Genomic DNA, 22,079 nt, shown 5'->3' with positions numbered 1-22,079 from the left:
CTAGGCATGGTGATGCCCGCCTGTAGTCCCAGCTACTCAGGAGGTTGAGGTGGGAAGATCACTTGAGCCTGGGAAGCTGAGGTTGTAGTGAGCTGAGAATGTACCACTATACTCCAGCCTGGGTGACAGAGCGAGACCCTGTCTTAAATAAATAAAAATTAAAAATAAAAATAAATAAATACACATACATATACAGAGCAAACCTTAGCCATAATAGTGAAACAAAATAAGTACTTCCTTTAAATAATTAAGTGCAACATAAGAATGCCCATTTTTTTTTTTAAGACAGGGTCTTGCTCTGTTGTCCAGGCTACAGTGCAGTGGCACGATCATGGCTCACTGCAGTCTCAACCTCCTGGGCTTAAGCAATCCTTCCACTTCAGCCACCTGAGTAGCTGGGACTACAGGTATGCTGTACCTCCACACCTGCCTAGTTTTTATTTATTTATTTTAGAGATGGGGTCTTGCTATGTTGCCCAGGCTGATCTCAAACTCCTGGGCTCAAACGAAGGAATGCCTACTACTAACACTTGCATTGAATACTGTACTGAAAGTCCTAAATAGCATAGTTAAGGCAAGAGAAAAAAATAAAGCACGGGAAAGAAACAAAACAGAAAATGCAAAGAAAACAAAGAGGAAAAATATACCATTTACAATAGTAACAAGAAATAAGGTCTCTTTTTTTTTCTTTAAGACAGTCTCGCTGTGTCACCCAGGCTGGAGTGCAGTGGTGTGATCTCGGTTCACTGCAACCTCCACCTCCCAGGTTCAAGCAATTCTCATACCTCAGCCTGCTAAGTAGCTGGGATTACAGGTGTGTGCTACCATACCTGGCTAATTTTTGTATTTTTTTAGTAGAGATGGGGTTTTGCCATGTTGGCTAGGCTGGTTTGAACTCCTGGCCTCAAGTGATCTGCCCATCTCGGCCTCCCAAAGTGCCGGGCTTACAGGTGTGAGCCATCGTGCCTGGCCATCTTATTTTTCTTTATGGAAAAAAAAGAAAAAGAATTTGCTGAAAAATATTTTAAATATCTAAATAACCAAAAAGATACTCTATGATCAAGGATAGTAAGTCTCAATACCATAAAAGAAGGAAATAAGTTAAATGTATATGCAGAATAAAAGCTATAGGCTGGGCATGGTGGTAATACCAGCACTTTGGGAGGCTGAGGTGGAAGGATTGCTCAAGTCCAAGAGTTTCAGACCAGCCTGGGCAACATAGCAAGACTCTGTCTCTATAAGAAAAAAATTAAAAATTAAAAAAAAAAAAAAAAGCTACAGAGCTCTGGAGTTCATACAAGGCAGATCCCAATCTTTAAATAGCTTTTGAATTTTTGTATAATTTTGCTCAAATTATCTCCCATTCATGGATGTTTATGCAACAGATATAAACTTATTATTAGTAAATAATCATAGGTATCTTACTTTAAAGAAATTGTAGTAATAGTTAATACAGCACTTTAGGATTCTGACAGCTAGAATAAACAAGTATGAGAAAAGAATACATAATCAGTTCATGGCTGAGTTCTAGTTGAACTAGTGTCCCACTGGTTCAAAGGTCATTCAGTGTGCACATTCACCATAGTGCAAGTTCTAATAAGCACTCCTGCAAGTGATAAAATGTTGCCAACGTTTTACGTAACACATGAGGTTTTAGTTCTTGGTAATTTTCCGTCAAGGCTGTCAAAACACCATCTCCTCATAAACTACCTGAAAATGTGGACATTTATTCTAAATACAAATTGCATTCTGAAGGGGAAGGCAGACAAAACACATTCATAATGCAATGACCACGTTAGGCTCAATGGGTACTTCTAGTGGACTTATGTATGGGCCTTATATATGTAAGGCTCTTGTACACGTGAGATCTATAAGCAGTTGCCCAAGTTGCTTTATAACAGATAGACCTGAATTTGATCAAATGAATAATATTCTTTAGATCTAACTCATTCGAGTTTAATTTTGTTTTATGTAAGTTTTGCCATGTCCTACATTGCTGCCTAAACATTGCTTTATCCAAATTTCCTAATACAGAATTAGATATTATGATAATTTTCTTTACTGGTTGCTAGGAGATGATAATACTAATCACTGACATTCACTGAATGCTTACTGTGTGCCAGGCACTGTTGTAAATGCTTTGTATGTATTAAATCGTTCAATCTTTACAATAACCCTATCAGGAGGATAATATTACCATCACAATTTTACAGATGGAAAACTGAAGTATGGAAAAGTTAAGCAACTTTTCCAATGTCACACAACAAGTAAATGAAGTGGCTAAAGGATTCATATCCAATTAGTCTGTCTCCAGAGACTAGACCCTTAAATACCATTTATACTGCTTTTCACAATATTGAAAAGATATGTGAAATTATTATAAAGGACAAAAACACTCAGCATTAAAAATATTATCAGTAATTGTTAAACAACAGTTAAGCAATATTAATACTAACACAACTTATCACAGGTTGATACTTCACAGCTATTTCAGATTCATGGTTATGATTAAGAGTTTTGAAGTTGGACAGACCTGGCTCTGAATCTTGGCTGTGCCCTTTACAAGTTGTGTAATTTCGGACAACTTTCGTAACTTCACCAAGCCTCAGTTTCCTCATCTGTAAAATGAGAATAATAAACATCTCACAAAATTGTTGTTAGTAACATAATTATTGCTGCATTGCACTGACATAGTAACTCCAAACAAAATACCTATACACAAAATAAAGAGGATGTCCCATTTTCCCGATAAAATAAGACTTTATTATAATGATATACAGAAGATGATCACTCCAAGTTACTCCAACTGTAAGATCCACACACTAATGTAGAACCACAATTTTCTCTAATACATGATAAATAATTCCCCTATATAAAACTCAAATATCTACAGGTAAATTACTCGATCTTTGAAATAAAATATTTTTTTTTTGTGTGTGTGTGTGTATATATATATAGAGAGAGAGAGACAAATACAATATTGTTATTTATTGAGAGCAACTCCCACAAATCCCATTCTACACATATTCCTAGTAAGACCAGTAATTAGTATTCAAGGGGCCCAAAACAGGAAGAGCTGTGTCAAGAAGGCTCAGTTTGGGCCAGGCACAGTGGCTGATGCCTGTAATCCCAGCACTTCAGGAGGCCTCGGCAGGAGAATCACTTGAGCCCAGGAGTTCAAGACCAAGCTGAGCAACATAGGGAAAACTCGCCTCTACAAAAAACTTTAAATATCAGCCAGGTATGGTGACATGCACCTGTGGTCCCAGTTACTCGGGAGGCTGAGACAGAAGAATAGCTTGAGCTTGGGAGGTCAAGGCTGCAGCAAGCTGTGATCACGCCACTGCACTCCAGCCTGGACAACAGAGTGAGACCCAGTTTAAAAAAAAAAAAAAAAAAACGAATGGACTCATGTGGCACTGATAGGAAGGAATATTTACAAGAAATAAACAGAAAGAGAGAGACATATTGGCAAAGTCGTAGGGAAAATGAACACCAAGATCAATGGAATATAAGGGAAACTTCTTCAAAACACTCTAGAAAATCTCCATGTTTAATCCCACAGTCCTATATTTATTTCCATTTTCACGTAAACTTAAACGAAAAATTCCATTCATTCTCTTGTAGCAAACAGCAGTTTCTGCAAAGTGTTTAAAAACAAAACAAACAAAACAAAACTTGGCTTGGAATTTGTTTTGCATATTTATTTCTGTCTCCAAAGAAAATATGTGTTTGGCGAGACGGTAAATATTTTAGAATGACAGTTATAGAACTGGGATTTGGCTTTCAAAAATGGAAAGTGGTCACAGAGTATCTATTCAGCTATATATTAAATATTTGATTTACAAAGAAAATTATACAAGCAAAATTAAACTATGAAATGGTCTTCAAGGTTAGAAACATGGCAATTTGGGCCAGCACAGTGGCTCACGCCTGTTAATGCCAGCACTTTGGGAGGCCGAGGCAGGTGGATCGCCTGAGGTCAGGAGTTCAAGACCAGCCTGACCAACATAGCGAAACCTTGTGTCTACTAAAAATACAAAAAATTAGCCGGGTGTGGTGACGGGTGACTGTAATCAATTCCAGCTGCTCAGGAGGCTGAGGCAGGAGAATCACTTAAACCCGGGAGGCAGAGGTTGCAGTGAGCCGAGATGCGCCATTGCACTCCAGCCTAGGCAACAAGAGCAAAACTCTGTCTCCCAAAAAAAAAAAAAAAAAATTGAAAAGAAACACAGCAATTGGGATAAACTATTGATGGAGAACCTACTGTGTGTTAATACAGTCACAATATTCAGTATTAAGAGGAGTACAGAAAACTACTGACATAATTTCTAAGCTCTTGATTCTCATAATCAAGAAAAGGAATATTAAAAGCCTGTTTGACAAAATACTGCCAATGCTTTAAGAGAGGCACAAATTGCAACATGCCTTAAGAGGGGGATGAGATCACTGACTTGGAGAGAAGAAACAAGAAAAGACTTCATGGAAATTGCAGCATTTGAAAAGTGGAATTCCAACAACCCTAACTTCTGAATATAAAAACAACTTAAACTAAAAAGTTTTCCTTCTGTTAGTATGGAGGTGTATATTGTCTCTCAGGTGTCACTAAAATGGAAAGTGGGTAATAAAAATGTACTAAATAAATCTAATAGAACATTTTCTTTTCTTTTTTCTTTTTTTTTTGAGATGGTATCTCACACTGTCACCCGAGCTGGAGTGCAGTGGCACCATCTCAGCTCACTGCAAACCTTCGCCTCCTGGGTTCAAGCAATTCTCCTGCCTCAGCCTCCTGAGTAGCTGGGATTACAGATGCTCGCCACCACGCCCAGCTAATTTTTTGTATTTTTAGTAGACACAGGGTTTCACCATGTTGGCCAGGCTGGTCTCGAGCTCCTGACCTTGTGATTCACCCACCTCAGCCTCCCAAAGGGTTGGGATTATAGGTGTGAGCTACCACGCCTGGCCCTAGAACATTTTCAAAAAGGAATTTGACAATAATAGCCATATCTTCAATTGCCATTTACCTTCAAATACTGTACTTAGAATTTTACATTAAGAAATTTGAAAAATTTAAAAAAAGAACAGACTTAAAATAAGACTATTCACTCATTCACTTATTAATACTTTATAAAGTGAAAAACTAACTGGACACAAAAATTAACTCTAAGAATTAAGGCAGTTAGACACAAAGGGATGTGAAATGAGTTACATAGAGCTGATTAATAAAAGGAAGCCTAATTTTTTGTCCACATCTCTTCCCACGTCCAGAAGAAGAACTTAACAAAGGCATTTTATGAAAAATACACTTAAAAAAGTGTCCTTAGTAACAGATTTACATATGATACAAAAATCCTTTTAAAAATAGTTTATTAAGGTATAACATAGGTAGAAAGAAGCATACAAAGTGTAGCGCTCAATTACTTTTCACAAAGATACACACATAATTAGAATCCAGATCAAAAACAGAACGTTAGTAGCACCCTAGAAGCTCCTCTATGTTCCTGCTTCCAGCCACTTCCCGTTCCCCTACCAAAGATACCATCTTAATTAACTAAACTAACACCATAGATGTGTTTTGCCTATACTGAATTTTACTAAAAAGAAATCATACAATATTACCCTTTTGTTGTTGTTTCTTTCACTCAATATTATGTCTAGGAAATTTATCCATACTCTTGTGCTTCCAGTTTGCTATGATTTGAACGTTTGTCTATTCCAAAAACTCATGTTGAAATCTAATGGTGGGGGGGGGGGTGGGACCATTAAGAGATAATTAGACCACGAGGGCTCTGCCCACATGAGTAAGATTAATGGATTAACACCAATACAAAAGGGTACAACTGTCTAGAACAAAGGCCATCTAATTTTTACAAAGTGCCCCTTCCTAAGAAAACTTATTAAATAACAAATGCTTAGGAAATCCTTGAACTACCTATTTTAAAAATATTTAAAGCAAATAAATATAGAACGTGAGGTGTTCGAGGTTACTATGCAATGACAGAACAACAAATAAAAAAATCAGGTTCTTCTCTTTATGCCAACAATTTGAAATTTTTCTGCATGATCAGCATTTCCTTTGCTACTTTACTTTCTTTAAATAATTTTTTGTCATTTCTGTGAGTTCTATAAATGAAGTCAAGTTGGATTACAACTAAGATATATGAAAAGATTTTAGGTAAATTTTTAACTTTATGTAATTTCAATTTTAAAGACATCTGCAAAGATCATCAATTATTTATATTTCATCTGATTTGCTGTATCATTCTCTTTCTCCTTGAGATTTTTCCTTGAGATGGGGTCTCACCATGTTGCCCAGGCTGGTCTTGAACTCTTGGACTCCCATCTCAGCCTCCCAAAGTGCTGGGATTACAGGAGTGAGCCCATACCAGGTCCATCTCATACATTTTTTTCTGAACCATATGAGAGTAAGCTGTAAACACTATATACCATTTTAGTCCTAAATATTTCTGTATGTTCTGCTAGGAACAAGAATGCTTGTTTAGATAACCACAGTATAGTTAAGCAAATCAGTACCAATGTTAAAGTTACTATATAACAGCCAGGCTCGGTGGCTCACGCCTGTAATCTCCGCACTTTGGGAGACCAAGGTGGACGGTTCACGAGGTCAGGAGATTGAGATTATCCTGGCCAACACGGTGAAACCCGTCTCTACTAAAATTTAAAAAAATTAGCCAGGCGTGGTGGTGCGTGCCTGCAATCCCAGCTACTCAGGAGGCTGAGGCAGAGGAATCGCTTAAACCCAGGAAGTGAAGCTTGCAGTGAGCCGAGATTGCGCCACTTCACTCCAGCCTGGAGAAAGAGTGAGACTCCATCTCAAAAAAAAAACTTACTATATGTCTACAGTCCATATTGAAATATATAGGACTCAGTTATGTGTGTTCATTGTTACAGGGTTTTATGACTTGAATAGGTCCCCCCAAAATTCAGGTGTTACCAATGTGACAGTATTAAGAGGTGGAGCCCTTAAGGAGTGATTAGGCCAGGAGGGCTACTTCCTCCTAAATGGGATTTAAGGCTTCGTGCAGCTTCAGCTAGCTTGTTTTTCCACTTTTTGGCCATGTGAAGACACTGTGTTCCTTGTCTCCGGAACAGACAATTGGACCTGCCAGTACCTTGATCTTGGACTTTCCAGCCACCAGAACTGTGAGAAAATAAAATTCTGTTTTTTATAAATTACCCAGTCTCAGGTATTCTGTTACAGCAGTATAAATGGGTTAAGAAAGAGGAGAAGTGGCTGGGCTCAGTGGCTCACGACTGTAATCCCAGTACTTTTGGAGGCAGGGGTGGGAGGATCACTTGAGGTCAGGAGTTCAAGACCAGCCTGGCCAACATGGTGAAAACCATGTTTCCACTAAAAATACAAAATTTAGCCAAGCATGGTGGCAGGAGCCTGTAATCTCAACTACTTGGGAAGCTGAGGCAGGAGAATCACTTGAACCTGGGAGGTGGAGAGTGCAGTGAGCCAAGATCATGCCACTGCACTTCAGCCTGGGCGACAGAGCAATACTCCATCTCAAAAAAAAAAAGAGAGGCGAAGGAATTGTTTCTAGGCCCTCTTAGCAAACAAAGCTGAAATACATATATATATAAATATATAAAAATGTGTATGTCTGTGTATATGCATGCACACATGTATGTGCCTATATATATATATCTATATGAAAATATACATATATGTGTATTAATCTGTATTTATATAGATATTAAATATTTAAATATAGATTAATAATACATTACATAGATATTAATAGATATTAAAAACCATAACTTCCCATTCAAATCTAACATCACAGGGTTTATTCTAGCCTTTTCTCTTTTCCATATATAAAACTCCTTTCTCCAACAATGAAAAAACTTGACTCCCATTATCCTCAATACACTTACTCATTTGTTCAGTCCTAGAACAAAAAACACTTTCAAAATTGCTAATTCATACCACTACAAAAGAAAAGCCTAGAAACTAGGATTCACTATTATTTATATTTATATTTCAATATTCATTTCATTATATTCATTGTATTATATATCTTCAATATATGTTATATTCATTTCATTATATTTCATTATTCATCAGTTTATGTATTCATTATTGTTTATATTTCTGCTCATCTTAAGAGTATACCATTTTACTTACCTTTAAGTGGAGCTGAAATACAGTTAGGTTCATCTGATTCTGTTTATACTTTTAGGGTTTTATCCCTATCTTTATTGATTTTTTCTTATTTTGTTGTTTATAAAACATTAGCATGACATTCTCAACTGATGTCATAAAAATTGTAACCAGGATTCTCTCTCTCACTGACGTTGGAATAGAGCTTTACAATTTAGGAATTATATTTCCCATAAAAAATGAACCTTTCCATAGCCACTGCAAGCATCTACCACCACCCCACCCAGACCCAGATGTTTCCTGGGAATTACTGTCTTTGGGTAATACAGAAAGAAGGGATAAAATGAAATGGGTGAACCATATTCCAGCAACCTCATAGATCATTACTTGTAAGGTAGCTTCAAACTGTGCTCCTTGTAGTGATGCCACAAGGTGCAACGGCAGGACCCAGTAGGTAGAACTGTAAGTCCCTGCCTTCTCTTCAGTTAAAGCTGCTATGCTTTTACTAGTATAATATATGAGGCTTTAGCCTCAGATTTTGTTCATTCAACTCACAAATATTTTTTGAGTGTCTGCTTGCCAGGCACTGTTCTTGGTGCTTAGGATACTTCAGTGAACAAATCCGTCATGGGACTCACATTCTAGTTGTGTGGGAGATAAACAATAAATATAAATAAATTATGTAGTTAGTTAAAAGCTAAAAGCTGTAGAACAATTTTGAACAAGGTAAAGGAATTTAGAAATATCAGGGTCAGGGACAAGAAACATAATTTGCAGTATCAATGTTTGTTTAAGTCTCACTGAGAAAGAAAAGCTTCCTTTTTTTTTTTCCTTTTTTTTTTTTAAAGACAGGGTCTTACCCTGTCACCTAGGCTGCAGTGCAGTGGCAGGATCATAGCTCACTGTAACCTTGAACTCCTTGGGCTCAACAGATCTTCCCACCTCAGCCTCCCAAGTAGCTAGAAACACAGGTGCACACCACCATGTTTAGCTAATTTTTTTTTTTTTTTTTTTTGAGATGGAATTTTGCTCTTGTTGTCCAGGCTGGAGTGCAATGGTGTGATCTCAGCTCACTGCAACCTCCACCTCCCGGGTTCACGCGATTCTCTAGCCTCAGGTTCCCTAGTAGCTGGGATTACAGGCATGTGCCACCACCCCCGGCTAATTTTTGTATTTTTAGTAGAGATGGGGTTTCACCATTGTTGGTCAGGCTGGTCTCGAACTCCTGACCTCAGGTGATCCACCCACCTTGGCTTCCCAAAGTGCTGGGATTACAGGCGTGAGCCACCACGCCCAGCCGTTCAGCTAATTTTTTAAAAAAATGTTCATAGACAATTTTTTCTCTACAATGTTGTCCAGGTTGGTCTCAAACTCCTGGCCTCAAGCAATCCTCCCACTTTGGCCTTTTTAAAGCACTGGGATTACAGGTGTGAGCTACTGCACCTGGCCAAAAGCTTCCTTTTGTATATTTTATTTAGGCTTGAAAGTCACTGGGAAAGAAGAATAGCTGCCCAGTTTTCCAGTTGGTGCCAACCCTGTGTCTACAAGTCCAAGGATAGCTGACAGGAAAGAAAGACATAAAATGTTTTCCTTCCTTCTTTCAGAGAACCTTATGCCAAAATCTGGGAATGGTGGGTCTTTCTCTCCAGATCCTTCTATTTCATAAGTAATTGAATATTTCTCCTAGATTCTGACAAAGGGTTTTCCATCCATCGCAATTTCAGAAATATTAAATGTTTATTTTCCTTCTAATTATTACAGTGGGAGATTGGCATAGGCAACATCAGAACTGTTAACCAAACACTTTTTTAGGAAACTTTTTAGCCCTTTAAGTTACATTAACTTTTTTTTTTTCTTTTTTGAGACAGAGTCTTGCTCTTGTCGCCCAGGCTGCAGTCCAATGGCACGATCTCAGCTCACTGCAACCTCCACCTCCCAGATTCAAGTGATTCTCCTGCCTCAGCCTCCTGAATAGCTGGGATTACAGGCACCCACCACCACGCCCAGCTACTTTTTGTATTTTTAGTAGAGACGGGGTTTCACCATGTTGGCCAGGCCAGTCTCAAACTCCTGAGCTCAGGTGATCCGCCTGCTTCAGACACCCAAAGTGCGTAAGCCACCGCGCCTGGCCTAGAAACTTTATTCTTCTAAGCTTTAAGTTACTTGCTAAGGTGTTGCCTCTGGCTTCAAGAGATTATAAATGACTTGTCAACCTGGCCTACATTAACTTTTATCCTATCCAAGTCACACTATCTATCATTTCCTTGAGTTTACAAACAACAAAAGACTAAGATACCTAGTCTTTCTTAGTTGTCCTAAATCATATCAGTCAAGCCTTAAAAATTTGAGTTTGTTTGCACCCACGTACAGAATTTTATAATAATCACAGATAACATTTCATCATCCCTTACTATGTGCCAGCTATTATTTTAAGAGCCCTATTATTACTTACTGTTATTTTAAGAGTTTATTACTTCTTTTATATTTTACAACAATCCCCGTTTTATGGATGAAGAAACTGAGACATAAAGAGATTAAATAACTTATTCAATTGGGAGGCCGAGGCGGGTGGATCACAAGGTCAGGAGATCGAGACCACGGTGAAACCCTGTCTCTACTAAAAAAAAAAAAAAAATACAAAAAATTAGCCGGGCGTGGTGGCGGGCGCCTGTAGTCCCAGCTACTCAAGAGGCTGAGGCAGGAGAATGGCGTGAACCCAGGAGGCGGAGCTTGCAGTGAGCCGAGATTGCGTCACTGCACTCCAGCCTGGGCGACAGAGCGAGACTCCGCCTCAAAAAAAAAAAAATACCTTATTCAAGGTAACATAGCTTCTAAGCAGCAGAGCTGGAATCAAAATCCCAGGTAATGTGTGTCATTAACTATGCATATTAAACTGATTCTCAAAAAATCTTTATATAATGCATATTAAATTCCATATTATTAGATTTGGCCAATCCAGCCTGTAGAAATAAAAATCGGACTTCAATTCTATCATACAACATATATGCCATTTTTCAAAGTTGTAACTGAGTATTTGATCAGCATGCCATGAAGGGATGCAACCAAGCTATTAATAAAAAATGTGACCAGAAATATTAGCAAATTGAAAACGGCAACATATAAAAAGAATTATACACCATGACCAAGTCCAGTTTATCTCAGGTATGCAAGGCTGGTTTCACACGTGCAAGTCAATTAATATAATCCATCATATTAACAGGCTAAAAAAGAAAAATCACATGATCACCTCCATAAATGCAGAAAAAGCATTTAACAAAATCCAGCATCCATTCATGATAAAAATTTTCAACAAACTAGGAACATAAAGGTTCTTCCTCAACAAAGACAAAGCACATCCATTTTTAAAACCCTACAGCTAACATCACACTTAATGGTGAGAAACTAGAAGCCTTCCCATTAAGATCAAGAACGAGAAAAGGATGTCTCCTCCCACCATTCCTTTTCAACATCATACTACAAGTCCTAATGCAATATGACCAAAAAAAAAAAAAAAGGAAATAAAACTTAACACAGATTGGAAAGTTAGAAAGAAAACTGTTTTTGTTCACAAATGACAAGACTTCCCATGTAGAAAACCTGAAAGAATCAATGAAAAAACTTCCAGAATTAATAACCAATTATAGCAAGGTTACAGGACACAAGGTTAATATATAAAAGTCAATCACTTTCTTATATACCAGTAACAAATAATCTGAATTTGAAATAAAAACATAATACCATTTTCATTAGCACCCTCCAAAAATGAAATATTTAGGTACAAGTCTAATCAAATATGTTCAAAATCTACACAAGAAAAATGAAAAAACTGATTAAAGAAATCAAACTACATAAATGGAGAGACATTCCATGTTCATGAATAGGCAGACTCAATACTGTCAAAATGTCAGTTCTTCCCAACTTGATCAAAATCCCAACAAGTCATTCTGTGGATACTAACACACTCATTCTAAAGTTTGTATGGAACAAAAACAAATAAAAATAAAAATAAAGTTTATAAAGAGAGGCAAAAGACCCAGAATAGCCAACTGAACATGCTACTCAATTTCAAGACTGACTTACTATAAAAGCCACAGTAATCAAGACAGTATGGTATTTCAAAAATACAGACAAATAGATCAATGGAACTCAGAAATAGGCCCACATAAACACAGTCAACTGGAGTTGGGTATGGTGAGTGTGCCTGGAATGCCAGATACTCAGGAGGCTGAAGTGAGAGGACTGCTTGAGTCCAGGAGTTTGAGGTTACAGTGTGCTATAACTGTGCCTGTGAATCCATAGCACTCCAGCCTGGGCAACATGGTGAGACTCCCATCTCTATAAATAAAAATATTTAGTTAGTTATTTTCAACTGATCTTTGACAAAAGAGCAAAGGCAATACAATGGTGAAAAGATAGTCTTTTTCAACAAATGGTGCTGCAGTAACTGGACACCCAAATGAAAAAGAAAAAAGAAAGGATAAGAAAAAGAATTTAGATGTAGACCTTACATCCTTCACTAAAATTAACTCAAAATGGATCACAGGCCTAAATGTAAAATGTAAAACTATAAAGCTCCTGGAAGATAACATAGGAGAACATCTAGATGACTTTGGGTAAAGCAATGACTTTTAAAATACACACCAAACGCACAACCCATTAAAGAAATAATTAATAAGCTGGACTTCATTAAAATTAAAAATTTCTTCTCTACTAAAGACACTGTCAAGAGAACGGGAAGACAGGCAACAGACTGGGAGAAAGTATTTGCAGAAAACATGTCTGATAAAGAACTATTATCCAGGCCAGGTATAGTGGGTCATGCCTGTAATCCAGCACTTTTGGAGGCCAAGGGGGGCAGGCAGATCACTTGAGGTCAGGAGTTCAAGACCAGCCTGGCCAACATGATGAAACCCCATCTCTACTAAAAATACAAAAATTAACCAGACATGGTAGTGCATGCTTGTAATCCCAACTACTTGGGAGACTGAGGCGGAAGAATCACTTGAAGCCTGGAGGTGGAGGTTGCAGTGAGCGGAGATCATGCCACTGCACTCCAGCCGGGGTGACAGAGCGAGACTCGGTCTCAAAAAAACAAACAACAAAAAAAACTATTATCCAAAATATAGGGCTGGGAATGGTGGCTCACGCCTGTAATCCCCACACTTTGGGAGGTCAAGGCGGGCAGATCACCTGAGGTCAGGAGTTCGAGACCAGCCTAGCCCACATGGCGAAATCCCGTCTCTACTAAAAATACAAAAATTAGCCAGGTATGTTGGCGGGTACCTATAATCCCAGCTACTTGGGAAGCTGTGGCAGGAGATTTGCTTGAACTCAGGAGGCAGAGGTTGCAGTGAGCTGAGATTGTGCCACTTCCACCAGCCTGGAGATAGATATATATATACACATACATACGCATATATACACACACACACACACACACACACACCCCCCAAAAAATTCTTAAAACTTAACAGTAAGAAAACTAACAACCTGATTTAAAAATCGGCAAAGACTTGAACATATTTCACTAAAGAAATACAGATGGTAAATAAGCATATGAAAATAAATTATCATATGTCATGAGGGAACTGCAAATTAAAACAATCAGATACCATTACACACCCAATAGAATGGTCAAAATCCAAAACACTGACAACACCAAATTCTGAGAAGCAGTTCCAGCAACAGGAACCCCTCATTCATTGTTGATGGGAATGCAAAATGGTACAGCCAACTTTACAAAACAGTTTGGCAGTTGCTTACAAAACTACACATACTCTTCACATACAATCCAGCAATTATGTTACTTGGTATTTATCCAAATGAGTGGAAAACTTATGTCCACACAAGAGCCTGCACACAGTTATTTACAACAGCTTTATTCATAATTGCCAAAACTTAGAAGCAACCAAGATGTCCTTCAGTAGGTGAATAAATAAACTGTGATACATTCAGAAAATGGAATATTCAGTGCTAAAAACCAAATAAGGCTTCAAGCCATGAAAAGACATGGAGGAACCTTAAATGCATATTACTAAGTGAAAAAAGCCAATCTGAAAAGGCTACATACTGTATGACCCCAATTACATGACATTTTGGAAAATGCAACACTATGGAGACAGTAAAAGGGCCTGTAATTGCCAGGTGTAAGGGATGTGGGAAAGATAAACAGGCAGAGCACAGATTTTTAGGGTAGTGAAATTATTCTGTACTATACTATAATGGCAGACCATGTCATTATATATTTGTCCAAATCCAGAGAATGTACACCACCAAGAGTTATCCCGAAAGTAAACTACGGACTTTGGGTAATAAAGATGTGTGACAGAAGTTGATAGTGGGGAGGTTGTGCCTATATTGGGGCAGAAGAAATATGGGAACTCTCGGTACTTTATGCTCAATTTTACTGTTAACCTAAAACTCCTCTTAAAAATAAAGTCTATCTTCTTAAAAATCACCACCAGATTCAAAGAGGCGACTAAAAAGACCTCTCCACGATCAAGAAGCAATGGAACCATATACATTCGCCCTTTATATATGGCATTTTACCCAATTAACTCAACTATCTGAACTATCAAGCAACTCATTCAAAATCTTATCAAAAATCATTTCTCAAAAAACTAGTATTTCCTCCTCCTTCATCACAGGAACGCATCTAAGTGTTGCTTTTTAATTTAGTTTTAAAATGATTTTTAATGAACTTCGTAAAAAAAAAATTCTTACTTGAACCAGAAAACATGTTCATTCATTCAACAAATTTTGTATTGACAACTAATTACAAGACAGGTATTCTTCTATAGAGATATAGCAGAGAATGAAACAAACCCTCTATCCTCATGGTAGTTGCATTTTATTTGGAGAGATTGTCAAAATAATGAAGAAACAAATACAAAACAAGCTGAGACATGTAAAGAAAAATCAAGTAGCACTAGGGAAAAGAAAGTGTTGGGACTGGGGAACAGGGTAGAAAGGAGGTGGCTCTTCTAAATAAATAGTTAAGAGAAGGCTTCATTTGTTAGGTTATATTTGAGCAAACAGATCTAAAGGCAGTTGAGTAGTAAGAGGGCAAGCCCAAGTAAGAGGGCAGTTGAGTAGTAAGAGGGCAAGCCAAGTAAGAGGGCAAGCCCAAGTACACAGGTGGAAAAGAGCACTCCAGGTGGAAGGAACAAGTGTACAGGTCCTGAGGCAAGTGTACAAGTCCTTTAGATGGAAGTTGCAGTGTTAGAGGAATAACAAGGAGATGATGTGAGTACAATTTACTAAGTGAAGGGAGGGGAGGAAGTGAGGTTGGAAAGAAAGCTGAATGTTTCAGAAAGTTTCAGAGGCCATTGCAAGTACCTGGGCTTCTGTTCCTAATAAGATGAAGCCTACTAAAGGGTTCTGAGAGGAGGAATAATGAGATTTATGTTTTTTAAGAACCACCTTGGCTATTGTATCGTAAACAGATCATAAAACAGGGAACCAGTTAGGAAATTAATCCAGATGTGAGGTGACAATGGCTTGGACCAGAGTGACAACAGTAGGGGTATGTCAGGGAGATGGTCCACTTCCTGTTTGTGCCCTCAGCTCCAGAAGAAACCACATCTGAAGCCTAGCTGCAACAGAAATTGCCAAATGAGTAAGTTTACAATAATCCACATTTTCCAAGACCTCTGCACATGGTAGGATTCTGGACATATCTTATGGGTAGAACTAACAGGATTTTTTCAATGAATTGGAAATACAGAGTGAGAGTGAAAGATGACTCTAAGATTGCTGATCTGAGCAATCAGAAGAATGGAGTTGCCATTTATTGTGAGATGTAGCAGACAGAAGGAGGAGCAGGTTGAAGGGGACAAACTGAAAGTTTGGTTGCTAGCTTGATAAAATCTAAAAGGTTTATGACTGAGATAGTTATATGTCACATTAAATTGTTTTAATGACAAGCTAGTTCCTACTCTAGCACACATGTCACTTTCATCATTAAATAGTCTTAATCCCCAAGTCCGAATGTAATACCTCTTCCCTCTGAATCACCAATTTTTTTCATTTCTTATACTATTTGTTACATTATAACTATTGGTATATGCCATGATCCCATATATCCTAGGTACTCTGAAAGTAGAATTTGTGTTTTATAGTTATATGATAATAGTAATAAGCACCACCATTGATTGGGCACATTTATCAATTAGCTTTTTTTTTTTTTTGAGACAGAGTCTTGCTCTGTCACCCAGGCTGGAGTGTTTGCTGTTCGATCTCCACTCACTGCAACCTCCACCTCCTAGGTTCAAGAAATTCTCCTGCCTCAGCCTCCCTAGTAACTGGGATTACAGGTGCCTGCTACCATGCCCAGCTAATTTTCGTATTTAGTAGAGATGTGGTTTTGCCATGTTGACCAGGCTGGTCTCGAACTCCTGACCTCACTGCCTACCTCAGCCTCCCAAAGTGCTGGGATTACAGGCATGAGCCACCACACTCAGCCTCAATTAGCTCTTTTAATTATTCTATTATCACTTTTATTGTTAGTATTTAACCAGCAAGAAAATTCAGGTTCAGAGGTATTAAATAACTGCTCCAAAGAAACACACAGTTAATAAGACAACTAATACTTAAACTCAGGTTTGTCTAAATCTAAAGGCAGCATTCCACACTGTTTTTAATCAGTCTTGGTACCTAATTTAGAACCTTGCCTATGAAAGGTACCTAATATATTTCTATGAAATAAATAACTAGGTAAATAAATATCTCTGTCTTGGGACAGAAGACACTGAAGAGAAGGTATATTAGAGTCAGACCAATGATCAGAACAGAATTGGAAGAAAAAGAAAAAAAAAAGGTAAAAAAAAATCCTTAATATGGCTTATAAAGCTTGGCACGATTTAGCCCTTGCCCATCAGACCACACCTCTTTGATGCTTTAAACCTGCTATGCTTCTTTTCCCTTCAACGTCTCTACGCCATCCATAGTTTTAACAACCCATTGTTTTTCCCTAAGTTAATTCTACTCATTCTCAGAGCTCTGCTCAAATACCACTTCCTCAAAGTAGCTGTCCTTGACCATCCCTCACTCTAACTAAGCCAGCTACCACTATAAGAAGTTCATAACACTCTGTACATCTCCTTATCACAATTTTAAATAAAGGTACTCTCCTCCCTACAAGAATATAAGTTGCATGAGGGCAGAATCCTCATATGTTTTGCTTACTGCAGTGATTAAAACATGCTTAAATTGTTTAATATTGTCTTATTATAAATTAATAATATTGTTTAAAAATGAATAAGTAGTAATAAATAATTATAAGTAATAAAAACAAATAAATAATGCAACTAAGATATGATAGGCCAAAATACCAGAGAAAAATAAAACGCAGAGTTAAGTCTGACATTCTCTACTACTTTTTTCTGCTGGGGCAACCAGTCTCAAACCAGAGCTTTTGGAAACCTCACAGTGACAGAAATTAGAGCTCACAACTACCACGACAGGCAGGATTTGAGGGGCTAAAATCCCAGGAAAAAAGCAATCACAGAAAAGACAGCCCGGACATGCTATATTGCTTTTGCCCTCGGGGTATTTACTGAATTCTAACATTTGGAGGCAAAGTGCCTTTTTTTTTTTTAATGATTATTATTATTTGAGATGGAGTTTTGCTCTTGTTGCCCAGGCTGGAGTGCAACGGCGCAATCTTGGCTCACTGCAACCTCTGCCTCCTGGGTTCAAGCGATTCTCCTGCCTCAGCCTCCTGAGTAGCTGGGATTACAGGCGCATGCCATCATGCCTGGCTAATTTTTGTATTTTTAGTAGAGACGGGGTTTTACCATGTTGGCCAGGCTGGTCTTGAACTCCTGACCTCAGGTGATCCACCTGCCTTGGCTCCCAAAGTGCCACTGCGCCCAGTAAAGTGCCTATTTTTTATACGCAAAAAAAAAAAAGTAAGCAGAACTTTAGGTAGTCTCACAGAAAAATTAAGAGTCCAGGGCCTGTCAAGGAGAGGCCATAATGCATACCCTAGGTGCCTCTGGTACATCTGAAATACAATACTCTTGAAGTGGAAACTAGATTTAAACCAGCCCTTGAGAATCATAAAACAAAGCCTCAGATCATCTCAAGCCCATAATGGAACAATGTCATCTACTCCTACTTTTAACTACCATTAGAGAGGAGAAAAACAAATCCTCTCTAGAGAACAGTATCATCATAAAGAGCCTCTATTATTTCCCATATACGATGTTTGACAATCATTTTAAAAATGACCAGGAATGCTAGGAGACAGAACCAAATGACTGAAAATCAAGAGAAAAAAGAAGACAATAGGAAAAGATCAAATATGAGCTGGGCACAGTGGCTCGTGCCTGTAACCCCAGCACTTTGGGAGGCTGAGGTGGGTGGATCACTTGAGGACAGGAGTTTGAGACCAACCTGGCCAACATGGCAAAACCCTGTCTCTAATAAAAATACAAAAATTAGCTAGGCGTGGTGGCACACATATGTAATCCCAGCTACTCAGGAGACTGAGGCACAAGAATTGCTTGAACCCATGAGGCAGAGGTTGCAGTGAGCTAAGACTGTGCCACTGCACTCCAGCCTCAGTGACAGATCGAAACTTTGTCTCCAAAAAAAAAAAAAAGAGAAAGATCAAATGGGGATCCAGGGATCCAGACATTGTTAATTACCACACACAGACTTTAAATAATTGTGATTAATATGTTCATGAAAATAGAGGACAAGATGAGAATTTCACCAGAGAACCCAAATCTATGAAAACAAACAAACGAACAAATTAAATTGAAAATCGAGAACTAAAAAGTATATAAAACTAACAATACAGCAGATGCTTTTAATAGCAGACCGAACTAGAAAAAAGGTCAACAGAAAATATCTAGATGGAGCACAAAGAAAAAAAGATAGAAAATACAGAAAAGAGCACGAGAAACATATGAGATGAGGAGAAAGATGTTATCTAGAATCCCAGAGGGAACTGAAAGAATAAGACAGAAGTAATATCAGAAGAGATATTCCAAACCTGACAAAAGACATCAAGCTACAGATCCTAGAGGATCTATGAACCTGAAACATCTTAAATGATGAAAACCATAAAAAGCATGAAAGAAAACCATGTAAGCATCTTACTGAAAACTGCTAAAAACCAAAGACATTGCTTCTCTAATAAAAACAATGGGGGGCTGGGCACGGTGGCTCACACCTATAATCCCAGCACTTTGGGAGGCTGAAGTGGGCAGATCAGCTGAGGTCAGGAGTTTGAGACCAGCCTGGCCAACATGGTAAAACCCTGTATCTACAAAAAATACAAAAATTAGCCAGGCATGGTGGGACGTGCCTGTAGTCCCAGCTACTAGGGAGGGGTTAAGGCAGAGGAATCACTTGAACTCAGGAGGCAGAGGTTGCAGTGAGCCACGATTGTGCCACTGCACTCCAGCCTGGACAACAGAGTGAGACTCTGTCTCAAATAAAATAAAATAAAATAGAAACAATGAAGTCAGAAGGCAATAAAATGATATATTTAAAATGCTGAAAGAAAACTGCCAATCAGGAATTCTATGCCCAATAAAACTATCCTTTTAAAATTAAGACAAAAGTTCTAAAAATGCTTTCAGACAAAAATAGAACACTCATTACCAATAGACTTACACTAAAAGAAAGGTGCTGTCTATGAAGAAGATAATCCCAGATGGAAGCACAGTACCACAAGAATCAAGAATACTTACAAGAAAGAAGAAATAAATGCATAAAATTAAATAACTATAATTTTTTTTGAGACAGGGTCTGACTCTCTCGCCTAAGCTAGAGTGCAATAGTGTGATCTTGGCTGACTGCAACCTCTGCCTCCCAGGCTCAAACCATCCTCCCACCTCAGTCTTCCAAGTAGCTGAGATTATAGGCACATGCCACCACGCCTGACTTTTTTGTTTTGTTTTGCTAGAGATGAGGTCTTGCCATGTTGCCTAGGCTGGTCTGGAACTCTGGAGCTCAAATGATCCTCCTGCCTTGGCCTCCCAAAGTGCTGAGATAACAGGTGTGAGCCAACATGCCCGGCCAAATAACTGTAATTTTTTTTTTTGAGATGGAGTTTCCCTCTTGTTGCCCAGGCTGGAGTGCAATGGCACAATTTTGGCTCGCTGTAACCTCCGCCTCCCAGATTCAAGTCATTCTCCTGCCTCAGCCTCCTGAGTAGCTGGGATTACAGGCATGCGCCACCATGCCCAGCTAATTTTGTATTTTTAGTAGAGACAGGGTTTCTCCAGGTGGGCCAGTCTAGTCTCAAACTCCCGACCTCAGGTGACCCGCCCACCTCAGCCTCCCAAAGTGCTGGGATTAGAGGCGTGAGCCACCATGCCCGGCCTTGTAATATTTAAAATAATAATGCACACAAGCCAAAAAGAAAAGAGGGAAATGATAAATTGAATGAAAGGGCTGTCAGGTCCTTATATTCCCAGAAAATAATAATAGTAGATTGTGTGCAAAACTGGCCACAGTAATTCTTCTCATTCTTTATGTACACCCCTTCACAATGTGACTTTGCTACTCTTCCTATCAAGAGACAGAATCTATTTCTTTACCCCTTGAATTTGGGCTTGGCCATTATGACTTGCTTTGACCAATGGAGCATTAGAAAATGTGATACAGCAGGGACTTGAAAAGCATTTGCACATTGGGGTTTGTCCTTTCTTGCTTTTATTTATGTATTTTTTTGAGACAGAGTCTCACTCTGTTGCCCAGGCTGCTGTGCAGTGGCAAAATCTCGGCTCACTGCAAACTCCGTCTCCCAGGTTCAAGCGATTTCCAGCTAATTTTTGTATTTTCAGTAGAGATGGGGTTTCACCATGTTGGCCAGGCTGGTCTCGAAAACCCAACCTCAAGTGATCTGCCCGCCTCAGCCTCCAAAAGTGCTGGGATTACAGGCGTGGGTCACCGCACCCAGCCTTAATACTTTTAGAACTTTGACATCATCAGGTGAATGAACCTGCCTGCTAGAGAGGCCACATGGAGAAAAAGCTCCCCAATCACTACCCTGGGCAAAAAGCCTGCCAACCAACAAACATTTAAGTGAGGCTATTCTATATCATTTGGTCCCAGCCAAACCTCCAGCAAAGCACAGAAATCAATATAGCCCAAATCAAACTGCTAATCCACAGAATAATAAGCTATTAAATGACTTACAGTAGTCCTCCCTTATCCATGGGAGATAGGTTCCAAGATCCCCAGTGGATGCCTGAAACTACAGATAGTACTAAACCCTGTATATACTGCCTAATTTATAAATTAGGTACAATAAGAGATTAACAAAAATAATAACAAAATGGAACAATTATAACACTGTACTGTAATAGAAGTTATATGAATGTGGTCTCTCTCAAAATATCTTCTTTTTTACTGTACTCATCCTTCTTTTTGCGATGTTATGAGACGATAAAGGGCCTACGAGATAAGATGAAGTGAGGTGAATGACATATGCATTGTGATGTAGCATTAGGCCACTACTGACCTTGAACACAAGCACTTCAATAAGTGACTAAGTGACTAACGGGTGGGTAGAATAACAGCACAGATATGCTGGACAAAGGGACAATTCATGGCAAGACAGAATGGGATGGCAAAAGATTTCATCATGCATAATTTAAAACTCATGCATTGTTTATTGTAAATATTCTATTTAATATTTTCAGGTCACAGTTGACGTCAGGTAACTAAAACCACAGACAGCAAAACCAAGGATATCGGGGACACTACTGTTTTGTTTTGTTTTGAGACGGAGTGTCACTCTTGTCACCCAGGCTGGAGTGCAGTGGTACAGTCTTGGCTCACTGCAACCTCCGCCTCCTGGGTTCAAGTGATTCTCCTGCCTCAGCCTCCTGAGTAGCTGGGATTGCAGGCACCTGCCACCACGCCCGGCTAATTTTTGTATTTTTAGTAGAGATGGGGTTTCACCATGTTGGCCAGGCTGGTCTCG

The 22,079-nt window shown here is 38.7% G+C and overlaps 1 protein-coding gene across 7 annotated transcripts in view; it reads right to left on the bottom strand.

Moving 5' to 3' along the window:
* The window catches only part of NUMB (numb homolog (Drosophila)), a 223,828-nt gene that overhangs the window by 102,083 nt on the left and 99,666 nt on the right, over positions 1-22,079 (bottom strand). For 5 of the 7 annotated variants that reach the window (XM_011983093.1, XM_011983092.1, XM_011983096.1 and 2 more), the window contains one exon: positions 2,534-2,618. The exons of the other annotated variants lie outside the window; for them this stretch is intronic. The gene's annotated coding sequence lies outside the window, so the exon portion shown is untranslated. The remainder of the gene's footprint in view (positions 1-2,533; positions 2,619-22,079) is intronic. 7 annotated transcript variants of the gene reach the window in all.

Source organism: Mandrillus leucophaeus, unplaced genomic scaffold, assembly GCF_000951045.1.
Source record: "Mandrillus leucophaeus isolate KB7577 unplaced genomic scaffold, Mleu.le_1.0 Scaffold246, whole genome shotgun sequence".
NCBI lineage: Eukaryota > Metazoa > Chordata > Mammalia > Primates > Cercopithecidae > Mandrillus > Mandrillus leucophaeus.
The sequence above is the reverse complement of the archived record's forward strand: the minus strand, read 5'-3'. Positions and strand labels throughout refer to the sequence as shown.